Source organism: Canis lupus, chromosome 31, assembly GCF_011100685.1.
Source record: "Canis lupus familiaris isolate Mischka breed German Shepherd chromosome 31, alternate assembly UU_Cfam_GSD_1.0, whole genome shotgun sequence".
NCBI classification, from domain to species: Eukaryota; Metazoa; Chordata; class Mammalia; order Carnivora; family Canidae; genus Canis; species Canis lupus.
Genome location: NC_049252.1, coordinates 19,620,149 through 19,640,874, shown reverse-complemented (window position 1 = coordinate 19,640,874; position 20,726 = coordinate 19,620,149). Strand labels below are relative to the sequence as shown.

General features: G+C 34.4%; 1 long non-coding RNA gene across 8 annotated transcripts in view; it reads right to left on the bottom strand.

The window, feature by feature from the left end:
- Positions 1–20,726, bottom strand: part of LOC111093523 — a 321,727-nt gene that overhangs the window by 161,190 nt on the left and 139,811 nt on the right. For 6 of the 8 annotated variants that reach the window (XR_005382197.1, XR_005382190.1, XR_005382191.1 and 3 more), the window contains one exon: positions 15,705–15,755. The exons of 1 other annotated variant lie outside the window; for it this stretch is intronic. This is a non-coding gene — a long non-coding RNA (uncharacterized LOC111093523). Of the gene's footprint in view, positions 1–15,704; positions 15,768–20,726 lie in introns of all 8 variants that reach the window. One more of the 8 variants, XR_005382195.1, reaches the window with a different exon arrangement.

Sequence of the window (20,726 nt, the reverse complement as noted above, 5' to 3'; positions counted from 1 at the left end):
AATTCTTTTTGGAAGTTTGGATGAAAAGAGAAGGGGAAGAGTTTGGTAGCTAAAAGCAGATGAGAGTTTGAAGGAGATCTCTTTTATCTCTTCTGGAACTTGTTACCAGTATGACCTTCCTTTTACTACCTAATTTTTTCTCTGATTAGAGGCCTTTGAGGGAAAATAAACACTTCTACAGTTCCTCTCTGAACTCTATTATGTGCTATCCTGCAAAATACTTGTTTCATCCCCTCGCAAACTGTATTGTCAGTAGAACATATCAAAATGCTATTCAAGGTTTCCTATGGCATTGCATTGGTTTCTTATTGCTGCTGTAAAAAATACGTGTGTGTGTGGTTTGAAGCTACGAAGTCTGATATATATATAAATCACATAGCACTGCCTGATAGAACTTTCTGCTGTGATAGAAATGACCCTTGACAACCATGTATTTAAAGTGTGACTAGGGGGTGCCTGGGTGGCTCAGTAAACTAAGCATCTACCTTTGGCTCAGGTCATGATTCTGAGGTCCTGCTTGTCTCCCCCTCTCTGCCCCTTCCCCTTCTCATGTGCTCTATTTCAAATAAATAAAATCTTAATATATATGTATATGTATGTATGTAAATATATATTTATATATGTGTGTGTATACATATATGTATATATAAGTAGCTTCAAAGTACATAAAGTTATTATCTATAGTAGTTCCTGGACATCAGAAGTTCAATGCGGGTCTCACATATTAGACTCACATAGTGAATCCTAAAGTCAAGATATTAGTAGATTCAAGCTGCCACCAGAGTCTCAGGGTTGGATCTGTTTCCAGCTTTTAGAGGCTGCCCACAAACTTTGGCTGGAGGCCCCCTTTCTACCAGCAATCACATCCCTCTGACCTCTGCCTCTGTCTTCACATCTCCTTTTCTTTCTTTCGTTCTTTTTTTTTTTTTTTGTTAAAGATTTTATTTATTTATTCATGAGAGAGAGAGAGAGAGAGAGGCAGAGACTTAGGCAGAGGGAGAAGCAGGCTCCCCGCAGGAAGACCGATGTGGGACTCTAGGATCACGCCCTGAACCAAAAGCAGATGCTCAACCACTGAGCCACCCAGGCGTCCTTTTCTGAATTTCCTGTTTCTTTCCTTTTCTGAATTTCCTGTTTCTCTCTTTTCCATATAAAGATCTTTAATGATTACATTGGGCTCAGTGGGATAGTCTAGACTATTCTCCTCATCTCAAGATCCTTAATCATTTTTGCAAATTATATTTGACAGACATAAGGTCATAAACATCTTGGGGCATGAGGAGGGGGGCACAAGTCTCTCTACCACATGATCTATTATGCTTAACTTCAGTCACTTAATGCGTGACCTCAATGGTTTTCAGTTGTTCTACTCAACAGACCCACCTGACTTTACTTACTCTCTCCTCAGGTTAAAAATTTGAATTTCATGAACTCCGTAGACTTCCTACTAAATTCCCACTTTTCAGCTGAGGAGACGAGTTGTGTAGAATTACCTCTCAATTCAGTCATTTTTCAGGGATAAGTGAAAACAGTGATGTTACTGATTATTAATGAAGACTTTTTGTTTTCTAACCTCAAGAAGCTAGCAATGTTTACTCACTGAGGTTACTTTATAATGATCCCTTGGTTCTGTCTTCTCTCTTTCCTAAAAATTGATGTTTACCAAAACTTGTAGATATAGAAACAATGCATATAATTAGAGTCAGTGTTGTCATAAATCTTCATAGTTATATAATTCACAAAAACTCTCAATTGTGAATAAAATAAATGCTTTCAGAAAGTAATGAAATTAACCAAATTGAGAAAATCAAAGATTCAAAATATTCTGTCCCTCCTAATTGTCTGAGAATGGGAGTCACTTCTCAGCTGACTCTCTCTTGTCCATTCTCTTGACCTTCCAGTGTTTCTCTCCCCCACCAGCCCCTCTTCCATCATCTCAGCAACAAATCTGGGGAGAATCACAAGTAATTCTGCATCCAGTGGAGTAGATCTCATTTTAGGCAAGTTGCATTTATGTAATTCCAGTTTTTTATGGTAAATCTCTGAAACTAAAGAGTCACCTCAATGTTTCCTTTAAAGTATGTCAGTTCAGGTCAAATCTTTTTTTTTTTTTTTTTTTTAAGAAAGAATGTTTGCATGTGTGAGCTAGGGGATGGCAGTGGGAGGGGAAGGGCAGAGGGAGACGGAGAGAAATAATTTTAAGCAGGTTCCATACCATGTATGAAGCCTGATGAGGGGCTTGACCCCACAGCCCTGAGATCATGACCTGACCTGAAATCCAGAGTCAGACATTTAACCCACTGAGCTACCTGGGCACCCCTCAAGTTGTATCTCCTTGATGAAACCAACCACAAATCTAAACTACATCAATCACTTTCTTAGTTTTCTTTTGGAAACACAAGTTACTTTTACCTACTTTGTTCTATACCCTCTAATATTGTTTAGGGCTTTAGGTGTGACTCTCCCTCTGAGGTCTCTGAGGCCAAAAGTATTAACTAATGCTTCTTATCAACCATATTACTCAAAAAGTTAAGAGCATCTCATTATGCAAACCAATGATATAGAGCTCAGTAATTTGTGATGATACATATTTAATGTTCTTTCCTCCCCAGATATTTTTGCATGGCCTTAGGTAAAACAATATAAAAAACAACTTTTGCAGAAATAATTGAATAACCTCTAGTTGAGTAATATTTATTGAAATATATTTATTCCCATATTCTGAGCATAAAGTGTTATGAAACAATCATAATCCTATCAATATTTTTAAAAAGAAAAAATCCTTTAAATTCTACTAAAATTGCCATTTTAAAAGTTGGTATGATCATTTTACTAAATATTCTTCTATTTACATGTAAAACCAACATTTCCTTAGGTGAATGTGATGAGAAACATTATCTATGCATTAACATTCAAAAATGTGGACATTCTTTCTAAGGAAATTTAAAGTAAAAGCAATTATTTCACATGTGGTGTTGTGAGACTTGCCTGCAATTGAAGTAAAATCTTCCTACACATTTACTTTATCATTTTGTTCAGAATGTGAAATAGATACATGTAGATCCAATGTTAATGTTAAATTATTATTCATTTAAGAAATTCTAAATTTTGTAAATTTTATTTATTTGTTGCTGTCGTCATTGTAGATTTTATTTTAAGCAATCTTTACCTACTGCATTAAGATTTATTACAGATATATATCTATGAAATAGCACTCAGCTTAGAAAGTTCAAATTAATACTTCATCACTCATTCCTCAATAGCTCTTCATGCTTTTCAAAAGATGATCATAATGCAGAAAACATGCCAGCCTAATCATTGAAACAATTTTGTTAAATATCCAAAGAAGGATTAATCAGGCTTGAATTTTTCCAACAATGCAGTCAGGGCACTGAATCAACCAGAAACATTTCTGTAACCTCTGTTCTGTTGAATCAATCTCTCAGATAGAAAACACTTTTACTTGACACCTTTCCTCATGTTTTGGCAAGATTGTGTCCACAGTTTTTCAGATGCAAATCCAATAAAATAAACATCGAGGTGCAGGTGTTCCGGCGTTTCATTGCATCTGTATCTTTGGGGTAAATCCCCAGCAGTGCAATTGCTGGGTCCTAGGGCAGGTCTATTTTTAATTCTTTGAGGAACCTCCACACAGTTTTCCAGAGTGGCTGCACCAGTTCACATTCCCACCAACAGTGTAAGAGGGTTCCCTTTTCTCCACATCCTCTCCAACATTTGTTGTTTCCTGCCTTGTTAATTTTCCCCATTCTCACTGGTGTGAGGTGGTATCTCATTGTGGTTTTGATTTGTATTTCCCTGATGGCAAGTGATGCAGAGCATTTTCTCATGTGCATGTTGGCCATGTCTATGTCTTCCTCTGTGAGATTTCTCTTCATGTCTTTTGCCCATTTCATGATTGGATTGTTTGTTTCTTTGGTGTTGAGTTTAATAAGTTCTTTATTGCAGCAATGGCCACGATAGCCAAACTGTGGAAGGAGCCTCGGTGTCCAACGAAAGATGAATGGATAAAGAAGATGTGGTTTATGTATACAATGGAATATTACTCAGCTATTAGAAATGACAAATACCCACCATTTGCTTCAACATGGATGGAACTGGAGGGTATTATGCTGAGTGAAGTAAGTCAGTCGGAGAAGAACAAACATTATATGTTCTCATTCATTTGGGGAATATAAATAATAGTGAAAGTGGATATAAGAGAAGGGAGAAGAAATGTGTGGGAAATATCAGAAAGGGAGACAGAACGTAAAGACTGCTAACTCTGGGAAACGAACTAGGGGTGGTAGAAGGGGAGGAGGGCGGGGGGTGGGAGTGAATGGGTGACGGGCACTGGGGGTTATTCTGTATGTTAGTAAATTGAACACCAATAAAAAATAAATTAAAAAAAAAAAAAAACAAGACAAGAACAATAGGAAAGTTCTTAAGGGTATGTTGGCTTTTGCTTTGTCTTGATATTTTCAACTTGTGGTCCAGGGCAAATAAAGAGAGAGGCTTTGTCACAAAAAAAAAAAAAAAAAAAAAAAAAAAAAAAAAATCCAATAAAATATATTAAACTTTTGGATGCTTATATTTTTGTGTCAGTCATTTTCTGTGGTTTGGGAATGTTTACCTGTATCAAAATAAATTAAAAAATCATTAAATGAAAAGTATAGTATAATACATGAAAATTTAATAATAATGTACTTAAATGCTTTTCAAGCTTAAGTTCAATAGTAATTGTTTTCTGGTCTTATTCCAGAAAACCACATTGTTTTATTTTATTTTATTTTATTTATTATTTTATTATTTTATTATTTATTTATTTATTTATTTATTTATTTATTTATTTATATATATCAGTGCTTATATGGTTTTTCACCACCTACACAGGCTGTTGCCCTGGTCCAGGTCACTATGACATTTCACTTAGATTGCTGCAACAGATCTTTTTTTTTTTTTTTTTTTTTGATGTGTTAGCTAACTTTATTGTGGTAATCATTTCACAATATATACATGCCTCAAGGCATTACAATGTATATACCTAAAGCTTACACAACGTTATATGTCAATTTAATCTCAATAAAACTGGAGAAACAGAAGAATTTTTAATAACAGAGAACTGAAAGACTTAATCATCTGCACATCGCATCTTGCCTGAAATGCTGAAGGAAATTTTTCAAGAAGGAAAACAAAATCAGGCGAAAAGCCCAGTCTATGCAAAGACTGAAGAGTACCAGAAATAGTAGCTATGTAGGAACATACAAAAACATTTTGCATATTATTTAAATCACTTTCAAAAATGATCAACTGTCTAAGGCAGAAATAATACTATATGGCAGAGCATAAAACATGTAGAAGTCAAATGCATGACAATAATAGCACTAAGTCCAAGAAAGGAGAAATAAAACCTTGTATACTGTTACAAGGTTCTTTTACTACACAAATAGTGGTATAATTACCTGACAGTAGACTGTGTTGCATTAAGGATACCTATAATATAAATGCTGAACCGTCCACTATTACAATACAACAAAGACATAGCTAATGTGTCAGGGGAGATGAAATAATTTTTAAATAATCAAAAAGATGTCAGAAAGAGGAAATAGGGGAACAAAGTAAAGACAAGATCTTTAGAAAATGGATAACATGATGGTAGATTATCCCATTAAATATAAATATTCTAAACACTTGCATTAAAAATGGAAATAAACAGATTAGATATAAAAACAAGATCCAGCTATATGCTGCCTAAAGGAAACTCACTTTATTTTTGTTTTCAATTTGAAAATAGTTATTTATTAACTTACCAGATTACAAAAGTAATCCTAGTAGATACCTTAGTTCATCATTCTAATAAGCCTATTGATCTAGTCTTCCCTGTTGTTAACATCTCCACCTCCTATAAAATGAGTGGTCTTTTTCTTCATGCCTCCTCATGGAAAAGACCATTTGAAGGGCCCTAAAAAGTTGTTTGCTTCTTTGAAACATTTTCCAACAGTACAGATCTTGTGAATCAGTTCCTCCATGCTGATGATGCCATGTTTACCAAGAGATTGAGCAATAAATGTGCTGTTCTCTGTCAGGGCAATTTGCTTCTTGTTGATTTGGCCATAACCATGCTTGTAGATCAATTCATTCACCAACTTCAGGTTTGGGCACCCCCATGCTATATATGGTTCCACAATCCTTAGCATGTTATCTGCAGCTTGTCGAGCTTAACAAAGGTGCCAGTGAAGATCTGGCAAAGGCAAAGAAGCTGCAACACCTTTTGAGCCTCCAGGCTCACTCCATTGATATCCTGTTAACAAATGCCAATTTGGATTCTGCAAGTACCTAGAAGTTGCCAGGTTTTCTTGTCATCCTAGCCATCTGAATCTCAGTTCTGTGCATCCCCCCTTTATTCCTTGTGGTGATGCCTAGCTTTTTCATAGATAAGCCTCCTCCTTGCCTTTCAAAGCACCTTTTGGGCAAACTTCTTTCTCAGATCCTTGATCTTCAACACTGCAAAATTTCTTTGTTTTTTTCTTAAGGATTTCTAGCACAGCAGGAACCTTCTTTTTCTTCTTTTCTGCACCCTCTAACTTTATTTAAATCTAATTGATATATTAGATCATTAAATGATGGATTTATTGATAGAAGATCTCCTGTATCTTGAAGTTCTGAGGCACTCAATCTTTGGGATTGGTAAGCTCCACTTGTTTGGTCCTTGTATTCTGTAGTGATTTCTAAATCTTCAAGTGTAAAATCTGAGAGTTCATCCATATCCTGACCTATTGCTGCTGCAAGTTCTGGATTGAAAGTATCATCTGTGAACCTCAAGAGCAGGCCTTTATTGTCAATGGTGGTCCCAGGTTAAACTCACAACCTCTTGGACTACAGTGAATTACTCCAGTAGTCAGAAGACCAAAGGGTTCTTTCACAAGCTGACTCCGAAAAACACGGGTGGTGGGGCACCCAAGTAGGCCAGGAATGTGACCTAGGGCGTCACGAAACTTCCTGCGTGGAACACTACGTATTCAGAGAAAGCCTGGACTTGCCCATGCCACTCTCACCGATGATGAGGATCTTCAGGGTAGTCAGCACGTCCTTGTCCATCCTGACCCTGCTCCGCTCTGAGCCCAGCTGGCCACCCGGGTCCAGTTCTCAACCCTTCCCCTGCAACAGCTCTTAAAACTACTCTCTGACTCCATTCTCACCTCTCTGCAATCTATTATCAAAAAAGCAACCAGAGTGATTCACATAAAACAAAATTTGCATCACGTCACCTCACTATTCACAAGTTCCAGTGTTCTTCTATTTTATCAAGATAGAAATCAAGAGTTCTTCAAATGCCATGAAGGTACTATGCAATGTCCACCCCAAATGGCATTCCCTTAACACACACTGTATACGGCTGCACATTCTGCTTCACTACTCTCTCCTTTTCTCTGTCTACTCTGAACTACATTAATCTGTCCTGCTGTTTCTTAACCATAATATACTTGTTCTAACTTTATTGCCATTTCACATGCAGTTTCCTTTGCTTGATGCTTCCTTCAGTAAGATAAGTGTTACCATACTCTTCCTTGATGTCTCTACAGTGTATCACTTATTAGTGTGGTCCACACTTCTACTACACTGCTACCATATGAAATATTCCCCCTCAACATACCCTGGCATTATCTCTCTAGTGTTCTTCAATTGTCTTCATAATGCCTATTGCCACCTGACTTGATATATGCTCACTCGTTCATCTGCTTATTGCTAGGCTACTACCAAGATAATATGCAATGGATACATAATAAATATTTATTGAATGACTTAATAAATAAATACAAGAAAAGAGGGAGCTTTTCTTCTCTACCAAATACTATGTGAAATCCAGCCAGCCACCTGTTTTTTGTAAATAAAATTTTACTGGAACATAGCCACAAATTTGCTCATGCATTTAGGGCAACTTCTGTATGACAGCCCCAGAGCTGAGTATGTGTGACAAAGGATGTTAAGTTAGCAAAGACAAAATAGTAACTGTCTGGGTCTTCACAGATAAACTTTGCTAACCATAATTCATATAAATGGTTTTTCTTTCTCTAAATATTTTTTCAAATGAGCAGGAGTAACTATTATTATAGCATTCAATATTTTCAGCACCAGATTAAAATTAGATTTTACTAACCTGTGGGAACAAAGATTTATACTGGGTCAAGGGATGTGGTTTCAGAATCACAAATTTCACATAAAAATTGGTGACTATGCAAAAGGAGCCTTCTCTAGGAAGGTTCCCTAAGAATCTTACAAGATTTGAAACAAAACACCACAGGCTAGTCAGAGAAATTTAATCAAAGGAATTAGACATCATTGAAAAATAAAAGGAAATCAATTTGGATGTAGGAGATGGCATTTCACTGAGAGATTCTGTTTCATCTTTCATCTTTCAGAACTTAGGTGGAGAAGAACATGTGATGTTTAGTTCTATTAAGCAATTAAATATTTAATGAGAAAGACTGCTAAAAGGTAGGAAATATTCTCATTGATTGTTTCTTAACCAGTTAGTAATTGGATATAAAAGTCATATATTAGGGACTTAATGAGCAATACAAATTACTTTGCCAAAAATGGCATATCATTATCACAGAATTTATGTTGTAGCCACCCTCATTTTCCCCTCTGGTTTTGAAACCTTAGTAGAGGAAAGAATGCTAAAGTTATGTTGATGATTTGCATTGTTATTTCTAAGTCTGTTCAAGTGTTTGATTGGTAAAATCATCTATTCCCTAAAAATTCTGTTCTAAGATATAGAATATGATCAATTGTTTTTTTTCCCCTAGTTCCCTGAAAAGGAAGTAACATGATAAAACAAGGAAAGAGAGGTTTCAAAAATGGAAATGAACGAGTCAATAATTCTATATTTATTCTTAGGAAATCAGTGCCATGATTAAATGAGTTTATTTGACAAACGGAAAATGCAACAAAACCACTTTTATTTCAAACTTGACTGAAGTTTTGTGCTAATTCAGACAAATGAATTCTCTCTTTTTGGTTAGTGAATTATTATGTGTTGAACATATGTGCATTGGTTGCATAGGTTAAGAAATATAACTTTTTTGGCCATTCCATAAGCCCTTCTTTGTTCCCCAAACCAATCACAGCTCCATTTTTCCTTCTGATAGTTAATTATTATCCTGATATTCATAGAAATTGGTTCTTTGAAATTTTTCTAATTTATTGAGCGTGTGTGTATCATTAGCACCAGAATTAATTTTTACCCCTTTTTAGCTTGTTGTGTCTTTTACTCTACAGTTTAGATCTCTATCCCTTTCACTTCTACTCTTTACAATTTATCTATTTTAGACGCTGTGAAGTTTGACCTGGAAGATTTCCCTGAATCCAAATTGGGTTGATTGCAAACTCAGAAAGCAGTTTAAAATGTTTCAGACAGACTTGACAGTCTTTATCCATGACAATGGATTCTTTTAATAGGAAGCACGGAATATCTAGCTTTGTTCTTTCTGTGTCAGCCATTTATACATAAATTCTCATTCCATTTTCCATTAGAGGTTAAAAATGATAGTGATTTAATTCTATCACTTTATTTTAATTCTTCAGGCAAAATAATTTTGTAAAGGAATGTTACTTTTCATCCACTGTTTGGCTACCCGATGGCACAGTTCGTATCAGAAAGGTTGTTGGATCTTTTCTATCATTTACTCAGCTTTCAAAAATGAATTGTTCACTGTTTTTTCTCAGGAATTGGGCAATTATTATTTTTCACATTAATATGAACCCATGGATTTATGATGGGTTTTAATCCATCACACCTCTTATCCGTACTAAATCCCAAAGTGTCCTGTGTATGACAAATAAGTACCTCAGAATGTTGGTTCTTAAATCCTTAAGGCATGACCCTTCATAGTTTTCTTGTTATCTGGTATGTCAAGATGGTCCATGCTCATCTCCTACATTTTCTTTCCTATACAGGAAATTATATATTTATCCAAAGAACCCATTTTTATTTTAATTGGGCTGTACCACAATTTAGGCTGATCATTTTTCGTTGGCCTTTTCAGAGGATATAGGATCAATAGTTATAGGTATAGAAATTATACAGATAAAATGCCTAGTGAGGTCATCTTAATATTCCCATTTCTGTTCCAGTCCAAAATTGTGGAATTTTTATATGACTTAATTGATATTACCTTGGTGTCACATTTCATACACATTGATAATTCTTGTTCACAAGGAGATGACAGCAAGAAATTCATTTGCTTTATTTCACATTGAATTATAGATGTCTCAGAATAACAATACTAATGCAACCATCTCCAGTTATGGTTGCCGACAAGAGTTTTGTTGTTGTAGATGGTGGTAGTTGGTTTTGCATTTTCTTAATCTCCAGTTTTTATCATTTCTGTCTTGGTAATGTGTATCTTCTTGTTTCAGATCAGTATGACTAAAAGCTTATCATTTGTATTGATCTTTTCAACACAGTGTTTGAATTAATTTTCTGTTTGTGGGATCAGCATGGCTTTCTTTCAAGCTCTTCTGTCAACCTTGTGGACTTTCCTTTCCTGTTTTTCCCTTGGCTTTCTTATTTTCATCCTTAAGTTATCAAATTAAATATAATTTAATCTGGCAACCTACATATGTGAAAAATCAGGTCAGAAGAGCAGATTAATGTAGGTTAAGGTGGGTATTTTATGAGTGCACAGGCTATTACACATCTCTACCCATTTTGTATCTATATCTCCTGCCTGTATCAGAATTGGCAAACTGTACCTAAACATCTAAATCTACCCTGCCGCCTGCTTTCATAAATACAGTTATATTGAAATATAGCCATGCTTGTTTGTTCACACATTGTCTAAGGTTGCTTAGGCATTACAGAATTATAGTGGCACAGCTGAGTAGTTGTGACGGAGACCTGTATGGCTTTCAAGATTAACATAGTTAAGTATGGCCCTTTACATAAAAAAGTTCCTCCATCTCTCATATATCACTTATTTAATTACCTATTTCTAACCATCTATGTAATCTGTTTACATGTATGGTATGCATACATACATAAATGCATATACATGTGTATATATGCATGTGTCTGAATATATACATTCTTCCAATAAATATTTTGAATATATTTATTCTTCCAGAAAATGTTTTTAATGGTCCAGAAGTAGAGAGAATAATCTCCTTTTTCCCCCAGAAACTATAGTTACTACTATTAAATAATATTAAAAAATACTTTTCTGGCTAAGTATAGTAGTATGTCAAAAAGGTTTTGGTAATGTACTAATTCTTAAGGGGAAAAACTAGAAAAAAATAGTTTACCTCTCTGCTTGAGAATTTCAGCAACTATTTCACTATTCTTTAAAATTCTATTTGGAACGTGCCTGGTTAGCTCAGTTGACTAAGCCTCTGACTCTTGATTTAGGCTAAGGTCATGATCTCAGGGTCTTGGACCAATGCACAGGGTCTCCACACTGAGCTTGGAACCTGCTTAAGATTCTCTTTCCCCTCCCCTCTGCTCCCTCTCTCCCCACATCCTTTCTCTCTCACAAAAATAATAATAAAAATAACTAAAATAGGGATCCCTGGGTGGCGCAGCGGTTTGGCGCCTTCCTTTGGCCCAGGGCGCGATCGTGGAGACCCGGGATCAAGTCCCACGTCAGGCTCCCAGTGCATGGAGCCTGCTTCTCCCTCTGCCTGTGTCTCTGCCTCTCTCTCTCTCTCCGTGTGACTATCATGAATAAATAAATTAAAAAAATAAATAAATAAAATAAATACAATTCTATTTGGCTAACGTGGCAGGGCAACTGTGTTCAGTATTCTGAACTATGATGCTGCAGGGACCTGAATGTCAGTTTTCAGAAGTGAGAAAGGGACTTCGAATGACATTTATATATTGAATAAAAAAATATTTCTTCTTATAATTTCCATCAGGCTTTCATGATACCTACTACCCTTTGCTTTTTTTTGGAGGGAGGGCTACTTTTCCATTTTACTCTCCTTTTTAGGGGGTTTTATATGGTCAATTCTTTTCTTATTTGCTAACGGTCACATTCACATCTTCTATAAACACAACAAAAATAAAAACAAAAAACAAATAATTTGAACACATCAGATAATTGTAATCTCAAGTTGACCAAGACTTTGATTTCAAACAGATAACCATTATTTTTTCAATATTTTACTGAATGATGCGTCTGGGTAACAAGTGGGATAACAAATAGAAAAATACATTTTATATTATTCCATATAGAAAAGTTTGCAGGCTTATAAATATATTATTCATTTTGACCATTAAGAAATGCATTTGGGGCACTAGTATATTTTATTGGGGATAAAAATAATAATAATAAAACCTATTAGATTGAAAGTATTTCTCCATTTTTGTTTTTCTTTAATCAATCTTTAAGGAATGACAACAAATTAAATAATCATTGACATCACTTAATTGAGCTCTGATTCTGTACCAGGCCCTAATCTAAACTCTTTACATGCATTGTTCCTGGGAAGTATTTGCTATCTATATGCCTATTTTACCAATAAAGAAACCAGGTATTTGATAAGTTAATCGACTTATTCAAGGCCACAACATTAAAGGCTGAGCCACACTTCTGACCTAGGTAGTCAGGTTCTGGAGAAGGAAAGGAAAGATCTTTTTGAAAATTAAACATTCATGTGATTGCATAATATATGAATCACACTGAAAGTCACTGGGAGTAGAGGGTAGGTTTTCATTCCTTGATTTGCCTTAATTTAAAAAAATATTTTGTAATAGTCACCAGTTGGACATTAAAAGTATTTTTAAAGTAATCATGTCAACTAGGGAGGAAGCATGGGCTAATTTTGTCCTCTGACAAAATTATCTACTGTGTTCAGCAGACATTTACAAGTAAGATATACAGGAGCTATTGCTTATAGAATGTTTACCGTGTATCAAGTACTTTTAAATGTCTCATCTGCATTAACTCACCAGATTCATCTGAATTATAATAGATATTCAAAATTTGGATTTGCTATATCACAATTTTATTCAAATCAGTCAAATATTAAAGACAAATGACTATTATATATTTAAAATATAGTTTGATCCTCCTTTCTTAGCACACCCTGCCCTATCAAACATGTCTTAAAACGTTTAGAAGTGGCCATTCAGGAGAATCTTATTCTGACAGTGACTAGCCTAGTTTCCCTGTGACAGATTTTGAGCTTATTCTGTTGATTGAAAACATAAGAGTCCTCTGTTTCAGTATGCGAAAAGTGCAACAGTCTTGATTTTGTCATTGTTTTATCAAGTAGATGTAATCTTTCATAGGAGATTAAGAGCAACACATTCTGATGTATGTTTAAGCTATGAGAAAATCTTTTTGAAATATTCAAAGGGGAAAGTTTTTTGTTATGACTGTTTGCATATTTAAAGTTGTATTCAATGCTAGCAAAAGATAATTTATGGCTAGTATGTCGCATATAATATTGTCTATACTTTTTCCTGCCAAAATTCAGGTCATTCATAATAGCAAGTTATGCATTTTATGGGACATTAATCAGGCAATCAGCTGTTGTGGGATATTAAAAATGGCCCTGCTAAAGGAAAAGAGTGAATGGAAGATTTCTTAGGAAAACTCAATTATAGATGCAACAGTTCATTTATTTCAGGTGGCTGGATATCATCAACTCTATAAACAATAGCATGTGAGAATGGCAGAACTCAAAATGGCTGGAGCCTGGATCCCTGACACCATCAAGTCACCAGCTCAGCCATATTGTTATGTGAGAGATAAACATCACTAGTTTCACTACTATGTTTTAGAGTCTTTTTTATAGCAGCTTAATTTATACTCAATTATTCATTACATCACATTAGCAAATGCTAACCCATCAGTAAGTGAATCTTGAAACCTTCCATATTAAGGGGTACATTTTATAAATTATAGTTTTCTGTGATTTATGTTAATCATTTATATACTCTAGTTTATTATCTTCTTTCTTTCTTTCTTTCTTTCTTTCTTTCTTTCTTTCTTTCTTTCTTTCTTTCTTTCTTCTTTCATCTCTCTCTTTCATTATCTTTCTACCTATCATGACTAAATATACATGAATATATAGAGAGTGGTTTCTCATTTATCCAGTTTGTGTTTTTATATGAATTAAAGTTTTGGATGATTTGCTAACCTGCAAATGATTGTACATAGAGGGGACTTTATGATTGCCATATAAATTCCATTTTTTTAAAGATTTTATTTATTATTCGAGAGAGAGAGAGAGAGAGAGAGAGAGTCAGAGACACAGGCAGAGAGAGAAGCAAGCTCAATGCAGGGAGCCCAATGTAGGACTCGATCCCGGGACTCCAGGATCACACCCTGGGCCGAAGGGAGGTACTCAACCTCTGAGCCACCCACACATCCCAAACTCCATTTTTGAAACTATTTCAAACCCAACTATATAAAGAAAACTAGGATTTCATTCAGAAGTATTTTTTTGCAAAGCAAGTCCAAAACAAATTATACAAAAAATGATAATATCTCTCCTCTTAAAAATCAAAGTTCTGGCATGAGGCACATAGGAATCTGTGCTTAAAATACTGAAATCCACATTGTCTACTTTTCTTGTAGCTTTGGCTTCCAATAAGCTCAGAGCTAGGTTTTGGTTTTCTGTTCTATGTCAGTAGCTTTGTAGTGGTGGGAGATAAAGTCAGAAGAGAACAAGTGGCTTGATTTTATTCTGAACAGGCTATTTCAAAAGATCCAACTGAAAAAAAAAAAAAAAAAAGATCCAACTGTAGTTGCTGTGCTTTGCCAGAGACAGGAGGAAACAGCAAGACCATTTAGGAGGTTCTGGCAGTAAGAGATTCAATGTGATGGAGCTGACTCCAGAATCATAGTTGTGAAGCTAGTGAGAGGTGGTCACACTCTGGGTGTGACAAGTGTAATGCATAAAGGTCTTGCTGAGCTGTCATAATTCCTAGATTTGAAGGATCATACTACCTTCAAGACCTTCTCCTAAACCACTCCCTCAAGATATAATCCTCTAAGAAGTTCAAATATTCAAAGAAATGAATAAGATTTTTTTTCAGGTGTATACTTTTTGGATCTTGCACCCTATAAACCCTAAACCTTGGCTGACACAGGAAATATAAATATCATGCCTATTGGTTTTTTTCTCTCTCTTTAGTTTTTAAGTTCCAGTTAGTAAGCATACAATGTAATACTAGTTTCAGACTTAGAATTTAGTGATTCAGTGCTTACATACAACACTGGGTGCTCATCACAAGTGGCTCCTTAATCCTCACCACCAATCTAAGTCATCTCCACCTTACTTTCCCTCAGGGTAACTGTAAGTTTGTTCCCTATAGTTAAGAGCCTATTTTTTGGTTTGCCTCTTTCTCCCTCTTTTTTAAGCAACATTGGAAACAACAAGTGTTGGCAAGGATGCAGACACAGGGGAACACTCATACACTATTAGTGGGAATGCAAACCAATGCAGCCACTCTGGAAAATAATAGGGAGGTTTCTTAAAAAGTTAAAAATAGAGCTACCTTATGATCTAGCAATTGCACTACTTGGTATTATATAAATATATTATATAAAATATTATAATATATATTTATATATAAATATGAATACTTATTTATATACATGTAAACATATATTTGTATAAAGTTCTGGAGATGCATTTATTGCTCTTTGTGTTAGCTGGTGCAAAATGAGAATGGATATAGGCTGGCTTACCTTCAATTGGCAGTAGTCTGCAGAATGGGTTGTATGTATCCCAAGGAAAGTCTTTATAGTATACTCCATTGGTGTACAAGAATAATAAAATACATCTTTTATTAATGTGCATATCTATAAGCATATATATGCAGAACTGTATATATTTACATATATAACATTTTTATATGTTGATGTTTAAAAAACATTGAAATTACGATTATAATCCTTAAAATATGAAATATTTATTGTGTCTTTACACATATTTTATAGATATTATGTACCAGGTTTTGTAAGTCAGATATTCTGGAGAAAATTTCTCCATATGAGTAAAACAAAGCCAAGATAATTAATTACTCTCATGATTCCTAATCCATATCATATGCAGGCTCTAGCCAGTGTACTAAGAAAAGAAAATAAAAGAAAAATAAAATAAAATACTTTGAATAAAATAAAGTTGTCAGTCCTACAGAGAATATTAATATCTACTTAGAAAATCACAAAGAATCTATACACACACACTCATAAGCAAGGTCACAGATTAAAAAATAGTTCCACTTTAATATACAAATAAATACTGAATGTTGGCAAAATTTAAATTAAAATTAAAAAATTTTTAAAAAGTATGTAATTTTACTCCAAAAAATACATGGAATAATTTTAGATGTAAATCCTCCAAAATATATGTGATGTCTATGTGCTATAAATTAAAGAATACTGATGAAATAAATCAAAGAAGATGTAAGTAAATGATGGAGATAGCGTGTTCTTCGGTTAGAAGGATGCTATATTGTTAAGATGTCATTTCTCCTCTATGATCTGGAAAATCATTGGAATTTCACATCAGGATTTTCTTAGTATTGCACTAACTGATTTAAAATCCATGTAGAAACACAAATTAATTAGAATAGCCAAAATGTAAGAAACAACCCAAAAAATAGAAAACAAAACAAAACAAAACAAAACAACAACAAAGGTGAATGGCTCACATTACCTGATTTCAAGATTTAATATTAGCTATACTAATTTTACTAAATGTAAAACCTAAAAACATAAAATTCTTAAACTTACAATGCTATAGAATGAAGCATACAAAAAATCTTAGTGACTTTGACAGATTAAATAACTTCTTAGATAGGACAACAGAAGTGCATTCCTTAACAAAAATGATAACTTGGACTTCATCAGAATTAGAAGTTACTATTCTTTGAAATACAGTTAGGAAGAAGGGACACAGTCTGGGAGAAAATGCCTTCAAATTAGATATTTGATAAAGGATCTGCATCCAGAATACATACAGAAAACTCCATCACAGAAATAAGAAGACAAATAATCCAATTAAAAATGCATACAAGATCTGAACAGACACTTCACCAAATAGATGTACAAATGGCACACAGACATATGGAAAGTTGTTCTACATCATTTGTCATTTGGGAATTGCAGATTAAAAGCCAAGCTGAGGTATCATAGGTTTACTAGAATATCTAAACAGGCAAGCACAAACTGACAGTATCAAGTGCTGATGAGAGCACCAGAGTAAAGGAACTACCATGCACAGCTGGTGGATATGCACAATGTGATACATATGGTGGAAACATGGTTTGGTAATCTTTTCACTTTGTTAAACACACACTTACATATGACTCAGTAATCTCATTCCTATATATCTCCCCAAGTGAAATAAAAACCTGGATAACTCTGGATCCAGGGGTGCCTGGGTGACTCAGTCATTTGAAGGTCTGACTCTTGGTTTCAGCTCGAGTCATGATCTCAGGGTCCCCGGAACTAGCCCCATATTGGGCTCCGTGTTCAGCAGGGAGTGTGCTTGGGATTCTCTCTGTTTCCCTCTGCCCTTCCCCCCATCTCTCAAATAAAATAAATAAATAAATAAATAAATAAATAAATAAATAAAATATTTAAAGAAAAGAAAATTTTGTGTCCATATACACACAATGGAATACTACAGAACAGCATAAATGACAAAATATGGATACATTGAAAGGCATAAATGAATTTCCAATGTGCTTTGCTAAATGCCACAATCATAATACTGTTTACCACATAATTTTACTTGTATAGCATTCTGGACTAGGCAAAACTATTGGTGTCTGAAATAAATTAGTGCTGGAACACTGAAAAAGGGAGAGCTACAGGGACATTTAAGGGAAATGTCTCAGTTGATACAACTGTTGTGTTGATTACTGTGGTGATTAAATGACTATATTCTCATGTGCCCAAACACGGAATTACACCCTAAAAATGGTGAATTTTATTGCATGTAAATTACACCTTAATAATGATGATGGTGAAAAAATCCCACATGATGTGGTTAAAATTGCAATGTAAACAATGATCATCTGCTAAATTTCCTTTTGTAATCACTTTCTTCTTCCTTCAGTAACATGCTTCAATCTGGGATCATTTTCCTTCTTCACTACTTCCTGTGGAGCATCTTTGCCAACATCATATCATCTAAGCTAATTTACTTTCTTTTTTTAAAAGATTTTTATATATTTATTCATGAGAGACACACAGAGAGAAGCAGAGACATAGGCAGAGGGAGAAGCAGGCTCCCTGCGGGGAGTCCAATGTGGGACTCCATCCCAGGATCGCAGGATCACGACCTCAGCCCAAGGCAAACACTCAACCACTGAGCCACCCAGGTGCTCCCACTTTCTTATTTGAAAAACATGTTTGGTGGTATAGATTTCTACATTGTATTTTTGTTACCATTCTTTTTTGTTTGTTTTTTTATAACAATTTAGGACTTCATTTCCTTACATTCTGGCATTCATGGTTTTATTAGGAATGGGTCTAAGTATTTCATTATTTGTCTGGAAAGCAGCTTAGCTTTAAAAACAGTCACTTAACTTCTCTTAGAATAAAGCAAGAAGCAAAATAAAACCCAGGGCAATACTGCAAGTTATATAATATAGAACTGCTACAAGAACATCTTGACAGATTTTGGAGTAATTTCCTTTTCCTTCCCTTTCTTCAAGCATCTTTTTGCAAAAAACCAAGGGATTTGCAGTATGGTTATATTGTATTATTGTATATGTACCCACACACATATATATGTTCAGATAATTTGATTTCTAAGCTGAACACCATTTATATGCAGGATACATGGTTTGTTTGGTGTTCCTATTTTCTACATCTAGCATAATCCTTCACTCACTCCTTGCACAGAACTCCTTAGAAAGGGTATATATTTTAATAAACTGAAACTATCACCTAAAAGATAATGAATATAGTAAATTTAATATGTAATAAATACATGCTACACATAATACAGAATTTAAAGTGTAACTCCAGCTATTAATATTATGTTATTTGCAAGTATATAAAGTGATCTTAAATAAAAGCAGAGTAACATTATTTTAGAACATAAAAGTTGTTATTGTATACCAGGCTTGTATTTAAAGCAATAGATGGCACTATTGGTCCACTATTATGGATGTTGTAATCAATTTTATCTTATTTACCCCTCACTCATCTAACCCTCATTATTTCCCTACAGTTTTATAGGTCACTGTATGAAGATATTTGCAAAGTTAATTTGAAGAGTTTTTTGTTTTTTTTTTTTAACTAGGCAACTTTGATTTGCCTTTCCTCTCTGTATAGAATGTATTAACTGAAGAATTACAAGAATAGGAAACAAAAAGCTTTAGTTCTATTATGTGTGGCTCAGGAAAGATTGCTCACAAAAGTGGTTGGAAATTGTCACAGGGTGCTGTTCTGGGACCATCTATCCACTGCATCTATAGATTATCAAGGGCATTTGTTCCTAGTAAGCTTTTAGTAGTACTTTTCATAATGTCTATTTGGCCTTTGGATTAAAACATATCCTTTAATTCTGAAGCTAAATCAAATGTAATGAGAAATATTTTTCCCCTCAAACCTTGTTTTCCATTGTTCTGTAAAAAAAAAAAAAAAAATGTTAAATTTAAATGAACAACTGGATCTTATATGGACAACAGAGAAAATTTTTCATTTTGGACAGTGTCGGGGATATGACTAAGGGAAATGCATAAACAAATTATGGCTATTTTAATGAAGGGAATCCTACATTGTGAAATAAAGAAACAAAAAAGACAATATTTCATGGGTCATCCAGTTAATGCTCTTTTATAAGCAATGTCTAATACTATGGGGGCAATTGCACTGATTTAAAAGCTTCTTCTGGTGGCCCCTACTTTAAGACAATTATTGGTGGTTGTTTACTTAGCTATACTAAGTAGTATAGCTCATCTGCTGAGTCCATTTACTACTGTTGGCTTTTCTTTCAATAAGTGTGTTAGATTTCAAAACAAAGTAAGATTTAAAAGTTTTGCTTCCTGGTTGTTGTTGTTTTTTTATAGAGATCAAATATCAATTGAAGTTAATAGCTAGAGTAAGAAGGTATCAATTTAACATCATCAAATTTTCCTGAAGGCTTTCAACTGTAAGAATGCAATATTATGGAACCACAGTAAATTGGTATGTTATCAATGTTTTTTTTCTCCACCTGTGAAATAATATGTCACATTTTTTGTACTACACCATAAATAGCTCTGACATGGGAGCAAGCTGAGCTGCTCTGTACAGTTTGTCACATAATCAAGGCACTGTGGTACTTCTTCCCTCTGAATTGCCCATATTTGAGCAGATAACTAAAAGTTATCAGGGTTAATATTTTCTTTGTGTTTGACACCCAGTTTTTAACTTTAGGCTATTTCAATATCCAAGCCCACCCAAATGACAATAAAAATTTCAAATTACTTAATGCATGCAGATTTTAAAGCTTTCATAACTTTTCTTTTTTATCCTGAGAGAACTCTACAAGATAATTAGGTCAGATATTTGTAATGTTCAAATGCCATTTGCCATTGAAGAAAAATGATACTCATTGTGAACAAGTAAATAGTCTGAGGTCAAATAGCAAGTAACTGACAAAGGTTTCAAATGAAGAATTCTGATCTTCTGCTCCTAAATTATTCTGATACCTTGTGCAGCTTCCAGTTTGAAAATAGGATTAAACTCTCAAATAATTCTTTTAAA